Source organism: Oryctolagus cuniculus, chromosome 1 (assembly GCF_051225735.1).
Source record: "Oryctolagus cuniculus isolate XC-2025 breed Fujian yellow rabbit chromosome 1, ASM5122573v1, whole genome shotgun sequence".
NCBI classification, from domain to species: domain Eukaryota; kingdom Metazoa; phylum Chordata; class Mammalia; order Lagomorpha; family Leporidae; genus Oryctolagus; species Oryctolagus cuniculus.
In genome coordinates, this window is record NC_142867.1 from 13,719,757 (window position 1) to 13,741,240 (window position 21,484).

The 21,484-nt window shown below is 43.1% G+C and overlaps 1 pseudogene; it reads left to right on the top strand.

The window, feature by feature from the left end:
* The first annotated feature begins 3,193 nt into the window (after nt 1-3,193).
* Nucleotides 3,194-19,465, top strand: LOC100343278 (nuclear receptor corepressor 1 pseudogene; annotated as a pseudogene).
* The last annotated feature ends 2,019 nt before the right edge of the window (nt 19,466-21,484 follow it).

The following is a 21,484-nucleotide window of genomic DNA, read 5'->3' on the forward strand; positions in this document are numbered from 1 at the left end:
AACTCATGCCTCATTAACTGGCAAGTAATACAACAAGTAAACACTGTTTATTAAATCATAAAAATCTAAAATGAGATTATTTTAGGGTTTAATATAAAAACAGTATAAATATATGTGAAAATTATTTCATACACACAAATTATACAGTTAACTGAAATAATCCTAAAGATCCATGAAGAATATTTAAAATGACAATATTTTCCAGTAGTAAATATAAGGAACATTCAATATGCTACTAAAATACACAATCTTTATGTTTTTAATTCTAATCCTCCAAGAGCTCAATAGTATGCAAAATCAGTCCACATTTATGTGCTTCTATGTTTAATTTATTATCTGTATATAATAAGAGGTTTTAACATCTCAATTTTTAATGATAGACATGAAACTTATTTATTTATTTATTTATTTATTTATTTATATATATACATATTTGGACAGGCAGAGTGGACAGTGAGAGAGAGAGTAAGGTCTTCCTTTGCTGTTGGTTCACCCTCCAATGGCCGCTGCAGCTGGCGCGCTGCGGCCGGCGCACTGCGCTGATCCGACGGCAGGAGCCAGGTGCTTCTCCTGGTCTCCCAGGTGGTGCAGGGCCCAAACACTTGGACCATCCTCCACTGCACTCCCTGGCCACAGCAGAGAGCTGGATCAGAAGAGGAGAAGCCAGGACTAGAACTGGTGCCCATATGGGATGCCAGCACTTCAGACTTGGGCTTTAACCTGCTGTGCCACAGCACCTGCCCCAAAGCTTATTTATTTTTTAACTTAAATTTTTATTTATTTTTAAAGATAACATTCTTCACTTACATTATTTTCAGAAGCTTAATGGCTCTAGTAAAAAAAGAGTTCAACAAATAAAAATCTAGAAGACCGGGCCTGGCTTTGTGGAGCAGCAGGTTAGGCTGCTGCTTGTAATGCCAGCATCCCATATGGGACTGTCTGTTGAGTGCTGGCTGCCCCACCTCCAGTCAAGCTCCCTGCTAATTTTACTGAGAAGGGAGTGGAAGATGGCACAAGTGCTTGGGTCTCTGCCACCCACAGGGGTGACCCAAATGGAGTTCCAGGCTCCTGACTCCAGCCTGGCCCAGCTCCAACCACTCAGGCCATTTAGAGTGAATCAATGCATGGAACATTTCTCTCTTTGTGTGTTCCTCCCTGTCACACTGTCTTTCAAATAAATAAATAAATATATATTTAAAATAAAATAAAATTAAAAATTAGAAAGATCATAGTCCAGGAGGAAAATATGCAAGGATATAAACAATAATCAAATGAAAGCTTGTTCAACCTTACTCATATAAAGTTAATCAATATTTCTAAGATTGGGTTTGAATACACTGGGTGATCCTGCCAGTATTTTTGGAGCGGTATAGTATAATACAAATATTCACTTTTGTCCTTATGTTAGTGTTTTTCCTGCTAGAAGGTATATTTCTAATTATTTTACATACTTTTTAAATTTTAAAATTATTTTGTATTTTAGATTTAAAAAATCTTTTCAAGAATAGTACAGAATTTTTTCTTTAACTTTAATTTAATGAATATAAATTTCCAAAGTACAGCTTATGGATTTCAATGGCTTCCCCCCCATAACGTCCCTCCCACCCGCAACCCTTCCCTTTCCCACTCCCTCTCCCCTTCCATTCACATCATGATTCATTTTCGATTCTCTTCATATACAGAAGATCAGTTTAACATACATTAAGTAAATAATTCAACAGTTTGCTCCCACACAGAAACATAAAGTGAAAAATACTGTTTGAGTACTAGTTATAGCATTAAATCTCAATGTACAGCACACTAAGGACAAAGATCCTACATGAGGATGCACAGTGACTCCTGTTGTTGACTTAACAAATTGACACTCTTGTTTATGGCATCAGTAATCACCCCAGGCTCTTGTCATGAGCTGCCAAGGCTATGGAAGCCCCCTGAGTTCACTTACTCTGATCATATTTAGACAAGGCCATGGTCAAAGTGGAAGTTCTCTCCTCCCTTCAGAGAAAGGTACCTGCTTCTTTGATGACCCATTGTTTCCACTGGGATCTCACTCGTGGAGATCTTTCATTTAGGTTTTTTTTTTTCTTTCCCCAGAGTGTCTTGGCTTTCCATACCTGAAATACTCTCATGGGCTTTTCAGCCAGATCCGCATGCCTTAAGGGCTGATTCTGAGGCCAGAGTGCTGTTTAGGACATCTGCCATTCTATGAGTCTGCTGTGTATCTCACTTCCCATGTTGGATCGTTCTCTCCCTTTTTTATTCTATCAGCTAGTATTTGCAAACACTATTCTTGTTTATGTGATCCCTTTGGTTCTTAGTCCTATCATTATGATCAATTGTAAACAGAAATTGATCACTGAGACTAGTGAGATGGCATTGGTACATGCCACCTTGATGGGATTGTATTGGAATCCCCTGGTATGTTTCTAACTCTACCGTTTGAGGTAAGTCAGCTTGAGCATTTCCCGAATTGCACATCTCTTCCCTTTCTTATTCCCACTCTTACATTTAACAGCGATCACTTTTCAGTTAAGTTTCAACACTTAAGAAGAATTGTGTATTGGTTACAGTATTCAACCAAAAGTATTAAGTAGAACAAACAAAAAAAAATACTAAGAGGGATAACATATCAAGTTGCTCATCAACAGTCAGGGTGAGGGCTGATTAAGTCACCATTTCTCATAGTGTTCATTTCACTTTAACAGGTTTCCTTTTTGGTGCTCAGTTAGTTGTCACCTATCAGGGAGAACAAGTGGTATTTGTCCCTTTGGCATTGGCTTATTTCACTCAGCATAATGTTTTCCAAATTCCTAACAGGGATCACTTTTCAGTTAAAATTTAAACACCTAAGAATAATTGTGTGTTAATTACAGAGTTCAACCAATGGTACTAGAACAAAAAAATACTAAAAATTACATTGTACATCAACCGTCAGGACAAGAGCTGATCAAGTCACTGTTTCTCATAGTACAGAATTTTTAATGTAACAGGTTGAATAATGACCTACTGAAAGACCCGTGTCCTGATCCTTCTACCATTTAATGGTCTAAAAGGACTATGCTGATGTGATTATGTTAAAATATTTAACATTGAGAGGCTTCAGGGATCTTTCCTGTGAGCCCTTAAGTTGATCTCTTGTATCATTGTTGGAGGAAGTCTGAGAGATTTGGCCACAGACAGAGGATGAATCAGCATGTCTGTTATGGAAGCAGATTGGAATGATGTGACCACAAACCATGGAATGCATGCAGATGATGAAGGAGGCAAGAAATGGATTGTCCACTCGAATCTACAGAGGGACCACAACCTTGCCAACACTGATTTCAGCTCCATGACGCTTCTGGCTTCCAGACTGTGAAGAATAATCATTTGTGGTTTAAGATTTCCAAGTTTCTAATTTGTTGCAACAGCCACAGGGAGTGAACACAAACCCTTGTCTGGCTTCAGCTCTGTTATAATCTTATATTATTGTAAAAAATTTTCAAAACTATGAAACCAGTATTAACACAGTGTTGCTTTCTAATCTTCAGACTTTTTTCAGATTTCATTTGCTTTTCCCACTCATATGTTTCCTCTAGCACTAGATTTTATGTCTCCTTAATCTTTTCTGGTCTATGACAGTTTCACTATCTTTTTTCATGTTTGATGACTTTTATGGTTTTGAGGAACATTGGTCAACTGGTTTTTTTGTTTGTTTGTTTTTAAAGATTCATTTATTTATTTGAAAGTCAGAGTTACACAGAGAGAGAAGGAGAGATAAGAGAAAGAAAGGTCCTCTGCCCACTGGCTCACCACCAAGATGGAGGCAACAGGCAGAACTACACCGATCCGAAGCCAGGAGCCAGGGGCCTCCTCTGGGTCTCCTAAGTGAGTGCAGGGGCCCAAGGTCTTGGTCCATCCTCTACTGACTTACTGGCCATAGCAGAAAGCAGGATTGATGGAAGTGGAGCAGCCGGGACCCAAACCAGTGCCCACATGGGATACTGGCACTGTAGGCAGTGGCCCCACCTGCTACGCCACAATACCAGACCATCAGCTGTTTTATAAAACATATTTAAGTTCAGATTTTCAGTTGGTATTTTCTTGTGATTATTGTGGGGTTATGGATTTTTGGGGGCAATACTACTAGAGGAATTGTTCTTCTTATATCATATCAAGGACACATATTATCAAGATGATGTGGTCCTAATTTTGTTACATTTATCTTTCTTTGTGTTGCTTTTTCTTCTCCCTTTCATCCATTTTTTAAAGAAGAGTTATTTATTATTTGAAAGCCAGAGGGGCCAGCACTGTGGTGTAGTGGGTAAAGCTGCCGCCTGCAGTGCCAGAATCCCATATGGGCACCAGTTCATGTCCTGGCTGCTCCACTTCTGATCCAGCTCTCTTCTATGGTCTGGTAAAACAGTAGAATATGGCCCAAGTCTTTGGGCCCCTGCACCAGTGTGGGAGACCCAGGAGAAGCTCCTAGCTCCTGGCTTCGGATTTGCGCAGTTCCAGCTGTTGCGGCTAATTGGGGAGTGAACCAGCAGATGGAAGACCTTTTTCTCTCTCTCTGCCTCTCCTCTCTCTGTGTAACTCTGACTTTCAAATAAATAAATAAATCTTTAGAAAGAAAGAAAAGAAAAAGAAAGCCAGAGATACAGAGGGAGAGAGAGAGCTTCCATTCTTTGGTTTACTTCCCAAATGATTTCAACGGCAAGGACTGAGCCCAGCCACAGCCAGGAGCCAGGAGTTTCATTTGGGTCTCCCACATGAGCGCAAGGGCCATCTTTTGCTGTTTTCCCAGGTCCATTAGTAGGGAGCTGGATTGGCAGTGGAGCAACCAGGACTCAAACTGGCACACATATGGGATGTTGGCATCGCATGTGGTGGCTTAACTTGCTATGCCACAATGCCAGCCCTTCTTCCCCCTATCGGTATTCTTCAGAGACAGAAGTTCAGATCACACTTCAGGTGCTGTGGAACTAAGCCCCACCTCCAGGTGAGGTAAGTATTTGAATAACTTGTTAGGAGTTTGTCTGCTAGCAAGATGGGTCTCCTCTTAGTTACTTCCACAGTCAATTATTTATATTTGTGTTATCACTAAATTCTTTATCTGTTGGATGACACTCCAATATGCCAATACTGTTAATACTAATTAAAAGACTATTCTTGGGGGGCGAAGCCAAGATGGCGGAATAGTGAGGTCGCACACTGATAGTCCAGGAAATGATAGTTTAATAAAAGTGGAGTTACTGTAGTCTCAGGGAAAGCTCAGGAAAAAAATTGCAGAGGAAACTCTTCCAGGTCTAGTGGATGTGACATGGAGGACCTACGGGGAGAGCAAGGATGCCCATGGCTCGGAAGCCCAGGTGGAGTCTGTGCACCAGCGCTGGAGGGGAGGTGAGACAAAAACCTTGGTAGCCCAAGACATTGGTGGGCAAACGGCAGAAAGAGCCTAGAGGGAACGAGGCTGCAAGCCCTCCTGGGGAAAATTCACCAGGCTGACTGGAGGAGAGAAAAAAATGAATAAATAAGGGGAACCGGCATGGACACGAGCCTCTCTCTCCACTCACCTTACAAAGCCGAGCAAGACAAAGAGCAGGCACCATTTTGGACTTACGTAAAGTGGCACCTGCCAAGAGCCAAGCAGAAAAACCTGATTCTGGTGGGGAGAAATAACAGGAGGTTAGGACCTAGTGAAGGTGTGGAGCTAATGAATTGAAACTGTGAAAATCTGAGGGTGGGCGAGAGAACTCACAGAGTACACAAACTTGGTAACCTTGGCAACCCAGTGGGAGATCGCAGAGAAATTTGAAACCACACTGAGGGCTGCATAGACCCTTTGTGTGGTCCTTGGGGTACAGCAGACGAATATTATACCCACAGAGGTCAGATTTCATACATTGACTACCCTCAATTCCACTCAGCTGAGTCAAAAAAAAAAAAAAAAAGAGAGAGAGAGAGAGAGCAAGCGAGCTAGAGAGAGAGAGAGAATAACCTGGGTGAGTCACCTTTGGCGCACCCTTAACCCTGAAGAACCAAACAGAGCTCTCTGGCAACACCCATCACAGCCTCTAAGGATCCATCAAAAGCAGACAGTCCACTTAATCTAGAGTCACAGTATAACGAGAAAAAACACCACACAAAAGAAACCAAAGAATATTGCCTAAGTGCCAAGCAACAAATGCAGAAACTGAGGAAACAAAACAAGGAAGACACTATGACGCCCCCAAATGAACAAGACACACCAATTCAAGATTACAAAGATGATGAGATAGAAGAAATGCAAGAAACAGATCTCAAAAAATTGATAAGAACATTAAGAAGTTCTCAAAAACAAATTCTTATTTATTTATTTATTTATTTATTTTTTGACAGGCAGAGTGGACAGTGAGAGAGAGAGACAGAGAGAAAGGTCTTCCTTTGCCGTTGGTTCACCCTCCAATGGCCACCACGGCCAGTGCACTGCGGCCGGCACACCGCACTGATCCGAAAGCAGGAGCCAGGTACTTATCCTGGTCTCCCATGGGGTGCAGGGCCCAAGCACTTGGGCCATCCTCCACTGCATTCCCTGGCCACAGCAGAGAGCTGGCCTGGAAGAGGGGGAACCGGGACAGAATCTGGCACCCCAACCGGAACTAGAACCCGGTGTGCCAGTGCCGCAAGGTGGAGGATTAGCCTATTGAGCCGTGGCGCTGGCCAAAAACAAATTCTTGAACTACAGAAACCCTTACTGGACAGGATAGAAAATCTCTCTTGTGAAAATGAAATATTAAGGAGGGATCAAAATGAAATGAAGCAACTAGTAGAACATGAAACTGATAGTGATGAGAAATCATAATGAAATGAAGAATTCAATAGATCAAATGACAAACACATTAGAGAGCCTTAAAAACAGAATGAGTGAAGCAGAAGAGAGAATATCGGACTTAGAAGACAGAGAACAGGAAAGGATACAGTCAGACCAAAGAAAAGAAGAGGAAATTAGAAATCTAAAAAATATTGTCGGGAATCTTCAGGATACTATTAAAAAACCCACCATTTGGGTTCTAGGAGTTCCTGAAGGCATGGAGAGAGAGAAAGGATTAGAAGGCCTTTTTAGTGAGATACTAGCAGAAAATTTCCCGGGTTTGGAGAAAGACAGAGACATCCTAGTACAGGAAGCTCATAGAACCCCTAATAAACATGACTAAAAAGATCCTCACCACGACACATTGTAATCAAACTCACCACAGTGAAACATAAAGAAAAGATCCTAAAATGTGCAAGAGAGAAACGTTAGATTACTCTCAGAGGATCCCCAATTAGACTCACAGCTGACTTCTCATCAGAAACATTATAGGCTAGGAGGGAATGGTGATATATAGCCCAGGTACTAAGAGAGAAAAATTGCCAGCCCAGAATATTATATCCTGCAAAGCTCTCATTTGTGAATGAAGGTGAAATAAAGACCTTTCACTTAATACACAGTTATTCTGAAGTGTTGAAACTTAACTGAAAAGTGATCCCTGTTAAATATAAGAGTGGGAATAAGAGAGGGAGGAGATGTACAATTTGGGACATGCTCAATTGGACTTGCCACAAATGGTGGAGTTAGAAACGTGCCAGGGGATTCCAATACAATCCCATCAAGGTGGCATGTACCAATGCCATCTCACTAGTCCAAGTGATCAACTTCAGTTCACAATTGATCACACTGATAGGTTTAAGAGTCAAAGGGATCACACAAACAAGACTAGTGTCTGCTAATACTAACTGATAGAATCAAAAAGGGAGAGAATGATCCAACATGGGAAGCGGGATACACAGCAGACTCATAGAATGGCAGATGTCCTAAATAGCACTCTGGCCTCAGAATCAGCCCTTAAGTCATTCGGATCTGGCTGAAGAGCCCATGAGAGTATTTTAGGCATGGAAAGCCAAGACACTCTGGGGAAAAAAAAAAAAAAGAAGACTTAAATGAAAGGTCTCTGTGAGACCCCAGTGGAAAGAATAGGGCCATCAAAGGAGGTACCTTTCTCTGAATGGAGGAGAGAATTTCCACTTTGACTATGACCCTGTCTAAATAAGATCGAAATCGGCTAACCCAAAAGGCTTCCATAGCCTTGGCAACTCATGACTAGAGCCTAGGGAGATTACTGATGCCATAAACAAGAGTGTCAAATTGTTAAGTCAACAACAGTGGTCACTGTGTACTTACTTCTCATGTGGGATCTGTCCTTAATGTGTTGTCTAATGTGAAGTAATGCTATAACTAGTACTGAAACAGTATTTTTCACTTTGTGTTTCTGTGTGGGTGCAAACTGATGAAATCTTTACTTAATATATACTGAATCGATCTTCTGTATATAAAGATAATTGAAAATGAATCTTGATGTGAATGGAATGGGAGAGGGAGCGGGAGATGGGAGGGGTGCTAGTGGGAGGGAAATTATTGGGGGGGAAGCCAACGTAATCCATAAACTGTACTTTGGAAATTTATATTTACTAAATTAAAAAAAGGAAATATAAAGCAAGGAATGTCAATGAGGGAGTTTCCTGTATCAGCACCATTAGAGGGGCTGATATGCCGAGCATTACCCAGAGGGAGCCCTCATTCTGACCTCAGAGAGAGGACTGTGCTGTCTGGCTCCATAATGCAAGGCACACCAAGAGCAACAACTGAAAGCTTTGAAGATGGCCTTAAATATCCCAAACAAATTAAAAGGGAAAGTCCTCCCATAAGAGCATTTGAAGGAGCCATTACCAAAGCCAAACCATATGATGGCATCACCACCATCAAGGAGATGGGACGTTCCATTCACGAGATCCCATGGTAAGATATTTTAACTCAGGAGAGCCAGAAGACTCCAGAAGTAGTCCAGAGCACGAAGCCCATAATTGAAGGTTCCATTTCCCAGGGCACACCCATAAAGTTTGACAGCAACTCAGGTCAATCTGCCATCAAACACAATGTCAAATCTTTGATCACGGGGCCTAGTAAACTACCCTGCGGAATGCCTCCTCTGGAGATTGTGCCAGAGAATATAAAAGTGGTTGAACGGGCAAAATATGAAGACGTAAAGACAGGTGAGCCAGTGCGTTCCCGGCACACATCCGTGGTGAGCTCGGGCCCCTCCATTCTCAGGTCCACACTTCATGAAGCTCCCAAAGCACAGCTGAGCCCGGGCATTTATGACAACACCAGTGCTCGGAGGACTCCCGTGAGTTACCAGAACACCATGTCCAGAGGTTCACCCATGATGAGCAGAGCTTCCCATGTTACAATTTCTTCTAGCAAGTCTACCAATCATGAAAGGAAATCCACACTGATTCCTACCCAAAGGGAAAGTATACCAGCGAAGTCTCCAGTGCCTGGGGTGGACCTGTCGTGAGCCACAGCCCATTTGATTCCCATCACAGGGGCAGCACCGCAGGAGAGGTCTACCGGAGCCATCTGCCCACACATTTGGATCCAGCCATGCAGTTTCACAGGGCTCTGGACCCTGCAGCTGCTGTTTACCTGTTTCAGAGACAGCTTTCACCAACGCCAGGCTACCCAAGTCAGTATCAGCTGTATGCAATGGAGAATACAAGACAATCTTAAATGATTACATTACCTCACAGCAGATGCAGGTGAACTTGCGCCCTGATGTGGCCAGAAGACTCTCCCCAAGAGAACAGCCACTGGGTCTCCCATACCCACCGACAAGAGGAATCATTGACCTGACCAATATGCCTCCAGCAATTTTAGTGCCTCACCCTGGGGGAACAAGCACTCCTCACAATGGACAGAATCACATATATTCCTGGTACACAGATTACTTTCCCTCCCAGGCCGTACAACCCTGCGTCTATGTCTCCTGGACACCCAACACACCTTGCTGCAGCCGCAAGTGCTGAGCGGGAGCGGGAGCGAGAGCGAGAGAGGGAGAGAGGGAGGGAGAGGGAGAAAGAGCGAGAATTGGAATGGGAGCGAGAGCGGGAGTGCATCGCCACAGCCTCCTCTGACCTCTACCTGTGTCCAGGCTCAGAGCAGCCTGACCAGCCTGGAAGTCACGGATATGTTCGCTCCCCGTCCCCGTCAGTAAAAGCTCGGGAGACCATGTTGCAGCAGAGACCCAGTGTTTTCCAGGGAACCAATGGAACCAGCGTAATCACACCTTTGGACCCAACTGCTCAGCTCTGAATCATGCCACTGCCCGCTGGGGGCCCTTCCGTAAGCCAAGGCCTGCCAGCCTCCCGCTGCAACACTGCTGCGGACGCCCTGGCTGCTCTTGTGGACGCTGCAGCTTCTGCACCCCAGATGGATGTGTCCAAAACAAAGGAGAGCAAGCATGAAGCTGTCGGGTTAGAAGACAGTTTGAGAAGAGGTCAGCAGCAGTTAGCGAGCAGCAGCAGCAGCTGGAGCAGAAAAGCCTGGAGGTGGGGAAGAGACCTGTTCAGTGTCTGTACACTTCTTCAGCCTTTCCAAGTGGCAAGCCCCAGCCTCACTCTTCAGTCGTTTATTCTGAGGCTGGGAAAGACAAAGGGCCTCCTCCAAAGTCCAGATATGAGGAAGAGCTCAGGACCAGAGGGAAGACCACCATGACTGCAGCTAACGTCATAGACGTGATCATCACCCTGCAAATTGCCTGGGACAAGGATGCAAGGGAACATGGCTCTCAAGGTTCAGACTCTTCCAGTAGCTTGTCTTCTCACAGGTATGAAACGACTAGCGATGCTATCGAGGTCATAAGTCCTGCCAGCTCAGCTGCACCTCCCCAGGAAAAACTGCAGGCCTATCAGCCAGAGATTGTTTTTTTTTTATTTTTATTTTTTTTTTAATTTATTTAATAAGCATAAATTTCCAAAGTACAGCTTATGGACCACAATAGCCTCCTCCCCCCACCCCGTGTCTTCCCTCCCATCCACAACGCTCCCCTCTCCCACTCCCTCTTCCCTTCCCCTTCACATCACAATTAATTTTCAATTATCTTTATATACAGAAGATCAATTTAGCGTATGTTAAGTAAAGATTACCACATTTTGCTCCCACACAGAAACATAAAGTGTAAAATACTATTTGAGTACTAGTTATAGCATTAATTAAACACCTAAGAGTAATTGTGTATTAATTACAGAGCTCAACCAATAGTTTTAAGTAGAATATAAAACGCATCTTTTGCATTGTTGTGACTTCCCCCTGACCTCCCTCCCTCCCGTGGCCCTCCCCTCACCCACTTCCTCTCCCCTCTCCCCCCTTCATCACGTTTCATTTTCAGTTACCTTCATATACCGAAGATCAATTTAGTATATACTAAGCAGGGATTTCAACAGGTTGCACTCACACAACCGAACCAGGTATAGGGTATTGTTCGACTAGTAGTGTTGTTTTTGAGTTTCATACATAAACATATTAAGGACAGAGATCCTGCGAAGGGAGCATGAACCCAGTGACTCCCATTGTTGATTTAACAATTGGCACTCTTATTTATGACGTCAGCAATCACCCGAGACTCTTGCTATGAGCTGTCTAGGCTATGGAGGCCCCTTGATTTCACCAACTCTGAATTTGTTTAGTCAAGGCCATATCACAGTGGAGGTTCCTTCCTCCCTTCAGAGAAAGGCGCCTCTCTCCTTGATGGCCTGATCCTTCTGCTGGAGTGTTGTTCGCCAAGATCCTTCATTTAGATTGTTTTTGGCCACCGTGTCATGGCTTTCCATGCCTGCGAGACTCTCATGGACCTTTTAGTCAGATCCGAATGTCCCAAGGGTTGATTCTGAGGCAGGAGTGCTGTTTTGGGCATTTGCCATTCTATGAGTCTGCTGTGTGACCTGCTTCCCCCGCAGGATCATTCTCAACCCTTTTGATTCTACCTTTCATTATTTGCTTACACTGGTCTTATTTGTGTACTCTCTTCGACACTTACCCTATCTTTTGGATCAGTTGTGTATTTATATTTGTCTCTTTACCAAGTGTGCTGGCATTGGAACCTGCCTCCTTGGTAAGATTGAGTTGAAATCCCCTGGCACATTTCCAGTTCCACCATTGGAGGTAGGTCTGATTGAGTATGTGCCGTCCTATATATCCCCTCCCTCTCTTATTCCCACTCCCATGTTCCACAGAGATCAATTTCCTATTAATTTTTAAACGCTTAAGAATGGTTGTGCATTGATTGCAGAGTTCAACCAGTGGTCTTGTGTAGAGCATACCGAGCAACAACAACAACAACAAAAATACTAAAGGAACAAAATAGTAAGTTTTTCCTCAACAGTCTAGACAAGGGCTGCTCATGTCATTGTCTCTCATAGTGTCCATTTCACTTCAATGGGTATCATTTTAGGTGCTCATTTAGTTGCCATCAATCAGGGAGAACATGTGATATTTATCCCTTTTGGACTGGCTTATTTCACTCAGCATGATGTTTTCCATCTTCCTCCATTTTGTTGTGAATGCCCGGATTTCGTTGTTTTTTACTGCTGTATAGTGTTCCATAGAGTACATATCCCATAGTTTCTTTATCCAGTCATCCGTTGATGGACATTTAGGTTGATTCCATGTCTTAGCTATTGTGAATTGAGCTACAACAAATATTGAGGTGCAAATGGCTTTTTTCACCCCTTTAATTCCATTTGGGTATATTCCAAGGAGTGGGATGGCTGGGTCCTGTGGTAGTGCTATGTTCAGGTTTCTGAGGACTCTCCAGACTGTCTTCCATAGTGGCTTTACCAGCTTGCATTCCCACCAACAGTGGATTAGTGTCCCCTTTTCTCCACATCCTCGCCAGCATCTGTTGTTGGTTGATTTCTGTATGTAAGCCAATCTAACCGGAGTGAGGTGGTATCTCATTGTGGTTTTGATCTGCATTTCCCTGATGGCTAGGGATCCTGAGCATTTTTTCATGTGCCTGTTGGCCATTTGGATTTCCTCTTTTGAAAAATGCCTGTTAAGGTCCTTGGCCCATTTTTTTATTGGGTTGTTTGTTTTGATTCTGTGGTGTTTTTTGATCATTGTGTAGATTCTAGTTGTTAATCCTTTATCTGTTGTGTAGTTTGCGAATAACGTCTCCCATTCTGTTGGTTGCCTCTTCGCTTTCCTGACTGTTTCCTTTGCTGTTAAGAAACTCTTCAATTTTAGGTAATCTCATTTGTTTATTTTGTCTTTGATTACCCGTGCCTGTGGAGTCTTCTCCAGGAATTCTTCGCCTATTCCGATATCTTGAAGGGTTTCCCCTATGCTCTCAATTAGTTTCATGGTGTCGTGGCGCAACTCTAGTTCTTTGATCCATGTTGAGTGGATTTTTGTATAAGGTGTAAGGTAGGGGTCTTGCTTCATACTGCGGCATGTGGACATCCAGTTTTCCCAGCACCATTTGTTGAAGAGGCTGTCCTTGTTCCAGGGGTTGGTTTTAGGTCCTTTGTCAAATATGAGTTGGTTATAGATGTTTGGATTGATCTCCGGTGATTCTATTCTGTTCCATTGGTCTATCCATCTGTTTTTGTACCAGTACCAGGCTGTTTTGATTATAACTGCCCTGTAGTATGCTTTGAAGTCTGGAATTGTGATGCCTCCGGCCTTGTTTTTATTGTAAAGGATTGCTTTAGCTATTCTGGGTCTCCTGTTTCTCCATATGAATTTCAGCATCGTTTTTTCTAGGTCTTTGAAGAATGACTTTGGTATTTTGATTGGTATTGCATTGAACTTGTAAATTGCTTTTGGGAGAATGGACATTTTGATGATATTGATTCTTCCAATCCATGAGCATGGCAGGTTTTTCCATTTTTTTGTGTCATCTTCTATTTCTTTCTTTAGTGTTTTGTAATTTTCATCATAGAGGTCTTTGACCTCCTTGGTTAAATTTATTCCAAGGTACTTTATTGTTTTTGTGGCTATTGTGAATGGGATTGATCTTAGTAGTTCTTCCTCGGCCCTGGCATTGTCTGTGTATACAAAGGCTGTTGATTTCTGAGCGTTGACTTTGTATCCTGCTACTTTACCAAACTCTTCTATGAGTTTCAGTAGCCTCTTATAGGAGTTTATTGGGTCCTCTATATATAGTATCATGTCATCTGCAAACAGGGATAGTTTGACTTCCTCCTTTCCCATTTGTATCCCTTTAATTTCTTTTTCTTGCCTGATGGCTCTGGCTAAGACTTCTAGGACTATATTGAATAGCAATGGTGAGAGTGGGCATCCCTGTCTGGTGCCAGTTCTCAATGGAAATGCCTCCAACTTTTCCCCATTCAATATGATGCTGGCCTTTGGTTTATCATAGATTGCCTTAATTGTGTTGAGGAATGTTCCTTCTAACCCCAATTTGCTTAGGGTTTTCATCATGAAGGGGTGTTGTATTTTGTCAAATGCTTTCTCTGCATCTATTGAGATAACCATATGATTTTTGTTTCTCAATTTGTTAATGTGCTGGATTACGTTGATTGACTTTCGAATATTGAACCATCCCTGCATACCAGGGATAAATCCCACTTGGTCCAGGTGAATGATCTTCCTGATGTGTAGTTGGATTCGGTTTGCCAGAATTTTATTGAGTATTTTTGCATCTATGTTCATCAGGGAGATAGGTCTGTAGTTTTCTTTCTCTGCTGTGTCTTTTCCGGGCTTAGGAATTAAGGTGATATTGGCTTCGTAGAAGGAATTTGGGAGGATTCCCTCTCTTTCAATCGTTTGGAATAATTTGAGAAGAACTGGGGTTAGTTGTTCTCTAAATGCCTGGTAAAATTCGGCAGTGAAGCCATCCGGTCCTGGGCTCTTCTTTTTCGGTAGTGCGTTTATTACTGATTCAATTTCTTCCATGGTTATGGGTCTGTTTAGATTTTCTATATCTTCACGGCTCAGTTTAGGAAGGTTGCATTTGTCCAGGAATCTATCCATTTCTTCCAGGTTCCCCAATTTGTTAGCATACATCTCTTTGTAGTAGTTTCTGATGATGCTTTTTATTTCTATTGTGTCAGTTGTTACATTTCCATTACTATCTTTGATTTTACAGATTTGGGTCTTCTCTCTCCTTTTTTTGGTTAGTTGGGCCAATGGTGTGTCAATTTTGTTTATTTTTTCAAAGAACCAGCTCCTGGTTTTGTTGATCTTTTGTATTGTTTTTTGGTTTCAATTCTGTTTATTTCTTCTCTGATCTTTAGTATTTCTTTCCTCCTTTTGGATTTGGGCTTGATTTGCTGCTGTTTTTCTAGTTCCTTGAGGTGCATAGAGAGTTCATTTGTTTGGTTCCTTTCCAGCTTCTTGATGTAGGCACTAATTGCTATAAACTTTCCTCTTAGCACTGCTTTTGCTGTGTCCCACAGGTTTTGATAGGTTGTGTTATCATTTTCATTTGTTTCTAGAAATCTTTTCTCTTTTAATTTCTTCAATGACCCACTGTTCATTTAGGATCATGTTGTCCATTCTCCATATATTTGCATATGGTGTAGAGATTCTTGGGTTGTTGATTTCAAGTTTCACTGCACTATGGTCTGAGAAGCTGCATGGTATAGTTTCAATTTTTTTGAACTTGTTGAGGCTCCCTTTATGGCCTAGTATATGGTCAATCCTAGAGAATGTTCCATGTACTGGGGAGAAATACGTGAACTCTGTGTCTGTGGGGTGGAGGGTTCTGAAGATATCTATTAGGTCTATTTGGTCTATGGCGTCAATTAGCTCAGTTGTTTCCTTGTTGAATTTCTGTCTGGTTGATCTGTCCATTGGTGAGAGTGGGGTGTTGAAGTCCCCTGTTACTATTGTATTTGAGTCTATATCTCCCTTTAAATCCTTTAGTAATTCTTTCAGGTAGCCAGGCGCCCTGTAATTAGGTGCGTATACATTTATAATAGTAATGTCTTCCTGTTGGATAGATCCTTTAATCATTATATAGTGCCCTTCTCTGTCTCTTTTAATAGATTTTATGTTAAAGTCTATTTTGTCTGATATTAGGATGGCCACACCAGCTCTTTTTTGATTTCCATTAGCTTGGAGTATCTTTTTCCATCCTTTCACTTTCAGTCTGCGTGCATCTTTGCTGATGAGGTGTGTCTCCTGAAGGCAGCATATAGTTGGATCCTCTTGTTTTATCCAATCCGCTAGTCTGTGCCTTTTTGTCGTGGAATTAAGACCATTCACATTCAGTGTGATTACTGTTAAGTACTGTCTTTTTCCCTTCATGTTTCCTGAAACGAGCTGTTTATGTATTTTGAACTTTGTTTGTGGGTTACTCTACATTCGCTTTTTTTTTGCAGTGAAGTTCTTGTTTTTGTATTTCTGTGTGCAGCACGTCTTTGAGCAAGTGTTGTAGGGTTGGACGCGTGGATACAAATTCTTTCAGTTTCTGTTTGTCGTGGAAGATCTTTATTTCCCCTTCATTCACAAATGATAGCTTTGCAGGATATAGTATTCTAGGTTGGCATTGTTTGTCTTTTAAAACTTGGAATATATCATGCCATTGTCTCCTTGCCTGTAGTGTTTGCGATGAGAAGTCTGGGGTGAGTCTGATTGACTTACCCCTGAATGTGATTTGTCGCTTTTCTCTGGCACATTTTAGGATTTGTTCTTTGTGTGTCACTGAACTGAGTGTTGCCACAATGTGTCGTGGTGAATTTCTCTTCTGGTCTACTCTGTTCGGGGTCCTGGTTATCTGCTGTATTTGTGTGTTGTTATCCAGCTGTCTTTGTTTAAAGTTTTCTGATATTATTTCATTGAAGACACCGTCTAATCCATTCTCTCTTTCCACCCCCTCAGGGACTCCTATTATCCGAACATTACACCGTTTGATTGAATCTTGCAGGTCTCCGACTGTGTTTTTTAATTTTTTAATTTCTTCTTCCTGCGATTGAACTGACTGTATTATTTCTGGAAGTTTGTCTTCGAATTCTGAGATTCGGTCTTCTATTTCATCTGTTCGATTTCCGAGGGATTCCACGGTGTTTTTTATATGGTCAATTGAGTTTTTCAGTTCTAGTATCTCATTCTGGCTTCTCTTTAAGATCTCTAATCCTTGGGCTTGTTTTTCATTCAGCTCTTGACACTGTTTCTCATTATTTCTAAGTATTCTGATTATTAATTTTCTGAATTCTTTTTCTGGCATGTTTTCAACTTCTTCTTCTTCTGCCTCTGTTGGTTTAGCCTGCTCCATTGGCAAATTTATATTATCTTCTATGTTTTTTTGGTTTTTGGTTTTGTTTTTTGGCATTCCGTCTGGTCGATTTTTTGGGTTGATTTCCCTCTACTATAGGCTGCTGTGAGTCTCTACCAATATCCTGTGTAACCAGGCTGCTCTACACAGCCCACAGGTAAACAGACAGGATGGCTGCTCTCTGCCCACTGCAGCTCTGGATCCTGTGCTTTTTCCCCACCAGGAGGCGCTATTCAGTAACTTGAGTAGTCGGGTCTCAGGGCTTCTGGCTGCCCTCCCTCGAGCACCCTCAGCTCCACCTTTGGGCTCCGCCTCCGAAGGTTAGTGTGGAGGCAAAGATAGTTCTCCTTTAAGCCCGAATGTAAACAAACAAAATGGCTGCTTCCCGCCCGCTGGAGCTCCGGGGAGGCGCCAAGAGACACTGGCTTACTCAGTCTCTCAATTAGTGTCCCTGAATCGTGCACTCTCTCCGCCGGCGCCACTCACTCTGTTCCCGTTCTCTATTTGCTCTCCCACTCAGTCGTGCACGTCCCAGTGTCCGTCCCAGGATGTGTTGGGGGAGGGGCGGCGGCAGCTGTGCCGCGGTGCTGGGCGAGTGCCCCGTCTCACCTCGGCCTCCAGCGCTGGTGCGTACACGCTCCTGCTGGTGTCCTGGGTCCCAGGCGTCCGCGTCCTCCCCGCGTGTCCACCCCAACACCTCAGTTTGAGGAAGGGCTTAAAAACTACAAATTTTCATCCCTCTTTGAACCTTCCCTTAGTGGAGCTTCGCTGTGCTCCCTCCCTCTCTATTCCGCCATCTCGGCCGCTCCCGCCTATCAGCCAGAGATTGTTAAGGCAAATCAAGCCGAAAACGATGCAGGCAGACAGTATGAAGGACCATTACATCAACTATCGACCACAGCTGGAGTCACCATCGCCACAGCAGCAGCTGCCCCCTTCCTCACAGGCAGAGGGGATGGGGCAAGTGCCCAGGACCCATCGGCTCATCACACTTGCCGATCACATCTGTCAAATTATCACACAGGATTTTGCTAGAAATCAAGTTCCCTTGCAGACTCCCCCGCAACCTCCCACTTCTACATTCCAAAATTCACTCTCTGCTTTGGTGTCAATGCCTGTGAGGACTAAAACATCAAGTCGTTACATCCCTGAGTCCCAGTCTCAGTCTGTTCACCATCAGAGACCAGGTTCCAGAGTTTCTCCAGAAAATCTTGTGGACAAATCCCGGGGAAGCAGGCCTGGAAAATCCCCAGAGAGGAGTCACGTCTCTTCCGAGCCCTAGGAGCCCATCTCCCCACCCCAGGTTCCAGTTGTGCGTGAGAAGCAGGAAAACATGCTGCTCTTGTTTCAGCGGGGAGCCGAGCCTTCGGAGCAGAGGAGTGATTCCCGCTCACCAGGCAGTATTAGCTACTTGCCTTCATTCTTCGCCAAGCCTGAAAACACATCACCCATGGTTAAGTCAAAGAAGCAGAAGATTTTTCGTAAGTTGAACTCCTCTGGTGGAGGTGACTTTGATATGGCAGCAGCTCAGCCAGGAACTGAGATCTTTAATCTGCCAGCGGTTACCACATCAGGCTCAGTTAGCTCTCGAGGCCATTCTTTTGCTGATCCTGCCAGTAATCTTGGTCTAGAAGACATTATCAGGAAGGCTCTCATGGGAAGCTTTGATGACAAAGTAGAGGAGCACGGAGTGGTCCTGTTGCAAACTGTGGGAGTAATGCTGGTGGCGCCAGCACATCAGTTGTGACCAGTAGTGAGACACGGAGAGAGGAAGGGGACCCATCACCTCATTCAGGAGGCATTTGCAAACCAAAGCTGATTAGCAAGTCAAACAGTAGGAGATCAAAATCTCCCATCCCTGGGCAAGCCTACCTGGGAAGTGAACGGCCCTCTTCGGCCCTCTTCGGTATCCTCTGTGCATTCTGAGGGGGACTACCACAGGCAGACGCCAGGGTGGGCCTGGGAAGACAGGCCATCTTCAACAGGCTCAACACAGTTCCCTTATAACCCCCAGACACTGCGGATACTCAGCAGCACGCCACCAACACCGATCTCATGTGCCCCCTCTGCTGTGAACCAGGCAGCTCCTCACCAACAGAACAGGATCTGGGAGCGAGAGCCCGCCCCGCTGCTCTCAGCACAGTGTGAGACACTGTCGGACAGTCATGACTGAGCCGCACAGAGGGGCGGACGGACACGGCATGGGGAGGGGCTCGTTCTCGGGTATTTTAATTGCAGGTCACAAACCTGCCCATATGATTTGTGCCCAGAGACTTTTCAGGAGAGCCAGGGCCATAGATGATGGAGAAATGATGGAAATTCATTTGGAGCATCAAACGGGAAGAAACAGAAAATAGCCTTTGATACGCCGGAATTCAGTGGATTCTTTTTTTTTTTTTTTTGACAGGCAGAGTGGACAGTGAGAGAGCGAGACAGAGAGAAAGGTCTTCCTTTGCCATTGGTTCACCCTCCAATGGCCGCCGCGGCCGGCACGCCGCGCTGATCCGATGGCAGGAGCCAGGAGCCAGGTGCTTTTCCTGGTCTCCCATGGGGTGCAGGGCCCAAGCACCTGGGCCATCCTCCACTGCACTCCCTGGCCACAGCAGAGAGCTGGCCTGGAAGAGGGGCAACCGGGACAGAATCCGGCGCCCCAACCGGGACTAGAACCCGGTGTGCCGGCGCCGCTAGGCAGAGGATTAGCCTAGTGAGCTGCGGCGCCGGCCTCAGTGGATTCTAATAGTGGAGGGCTGAAATGTAGAGTTTTTAAAAGTGGACAATTCCTGTTCCTACATCTGTTTGTAAAGAAAACCGTAATGTCTTTAAATCACTCATGAAAAAAAAAAAAAAGAAGAAGAAACCAGGTTTTCACAGAATATGAAACCAGAATTCCAAGAATGGCAGTAATGTTCCCAAGGCTGTATCCATCTAAACTGTTAATCATTTAAATTACTGGATAAGCATATTCTTGTAATACATTTGGAGTAAATGGCCCCCAAGGAGTCTTCTTTTAAATGATTTCATTATGTCTACAATCACACATTTGCCTTTTAATTCTTCTCTTAAATGTGAATCTCTCTGACTTGTTCTCACTCTCAGAATCCTACATCAACCTCTTAAATTAGTTTTTAGTGTGCCTTATATTCTACTTGTTAATATTATATTTTGCATCTATGCCATTTTGTTTGTCACTTCATGTATTTATCAATATGAAATAACTGAAGTAGGTATTTTAGTAGTACTAGTAGTAATAGATTTGAGTACCTGCCATGAAACAAATATTAGACTAATTCTATATAACCTAATTTATTACATTCACCTACTTAAATGGAAAAAATATTATATCAGTTGTACAGATGAGGAAAGTTCATTCAACCTGCAGTTTCTGGAAGTATGGTTGGGATTATGTGTGGTTTAGTATTTGACCATTCTTTATGTGTTTCTAATCTCATTTCAGAGCAAGAAAAAGTACTGCCTTAAATATGAGAGTGCCAATCTGCTTTTGACAGATTTGATCTTTTTTCCTTTGGGATTATACTCGATAGTAGAATTACTGGGTCATATTTATAGTTTTCTGAGCACCTCCATATTGTTTCCCTTAGTGGTATATTAATTTCTATTCCTACCAACAGTATATAAGTGTTCTATTTGTCCACATCCTCACCAGCACTTAAGATATTTAGTCTTTTTGATATTAAATATTTTAACTAGAGTGAGGATATATGTAGTTTTGATTGTTTCTTCCCGATTATTAGTGATACTGAACACTCTTTATGTAGCTATTGGCTATTTGTATGACTTCTTTTTTTATAGCTAAATTTCTTTTTTTGTTGTTGACTTTTTTATTTCTTTATCCACCTAAAAATATTTTATGTAAGGTACACAAACTTCATGCATTTCATATATACAAATTTAGGAACATAGTGGTTATTCCCATCCTACTCTCCCTCCCATCCACATTCTCACTCTTCTTCCTCCTCTCTCTCCTACTTCCATTCTTATTTTTTTTTAAAAAAAAGATCAATTAACTTCATACTCATAAGATAACCCTACACTGAATAAAGAATTCAATAAATGGTATTAAAAAAAAAAAAAACGTTCCTCAACAGTCAAGACAAGGGCTGTTCAAAATCATTGCATCTTTGCATATTCCTCATTTTAAACCTTTCTCAGACATATAGTTGGCAAATGTTTTTTTCCCAGTTGCCAGCATTGTGGTGTAGTGAATAAAAGACCCCACCCACAATGCTGGCATTGGTTCATGATCTGATTGCTCCAGTCCTGATCTGGTTCCCTGATGGTGGCTTGGGAAGAGAAGTGAGGAATTGTTTGGGCCCCTGCCACCCACACAGAAGACCTACAGGAAGCTCCTGGCTCCTTGCTTCAGCTTGACCCTGTACTGACAGCTG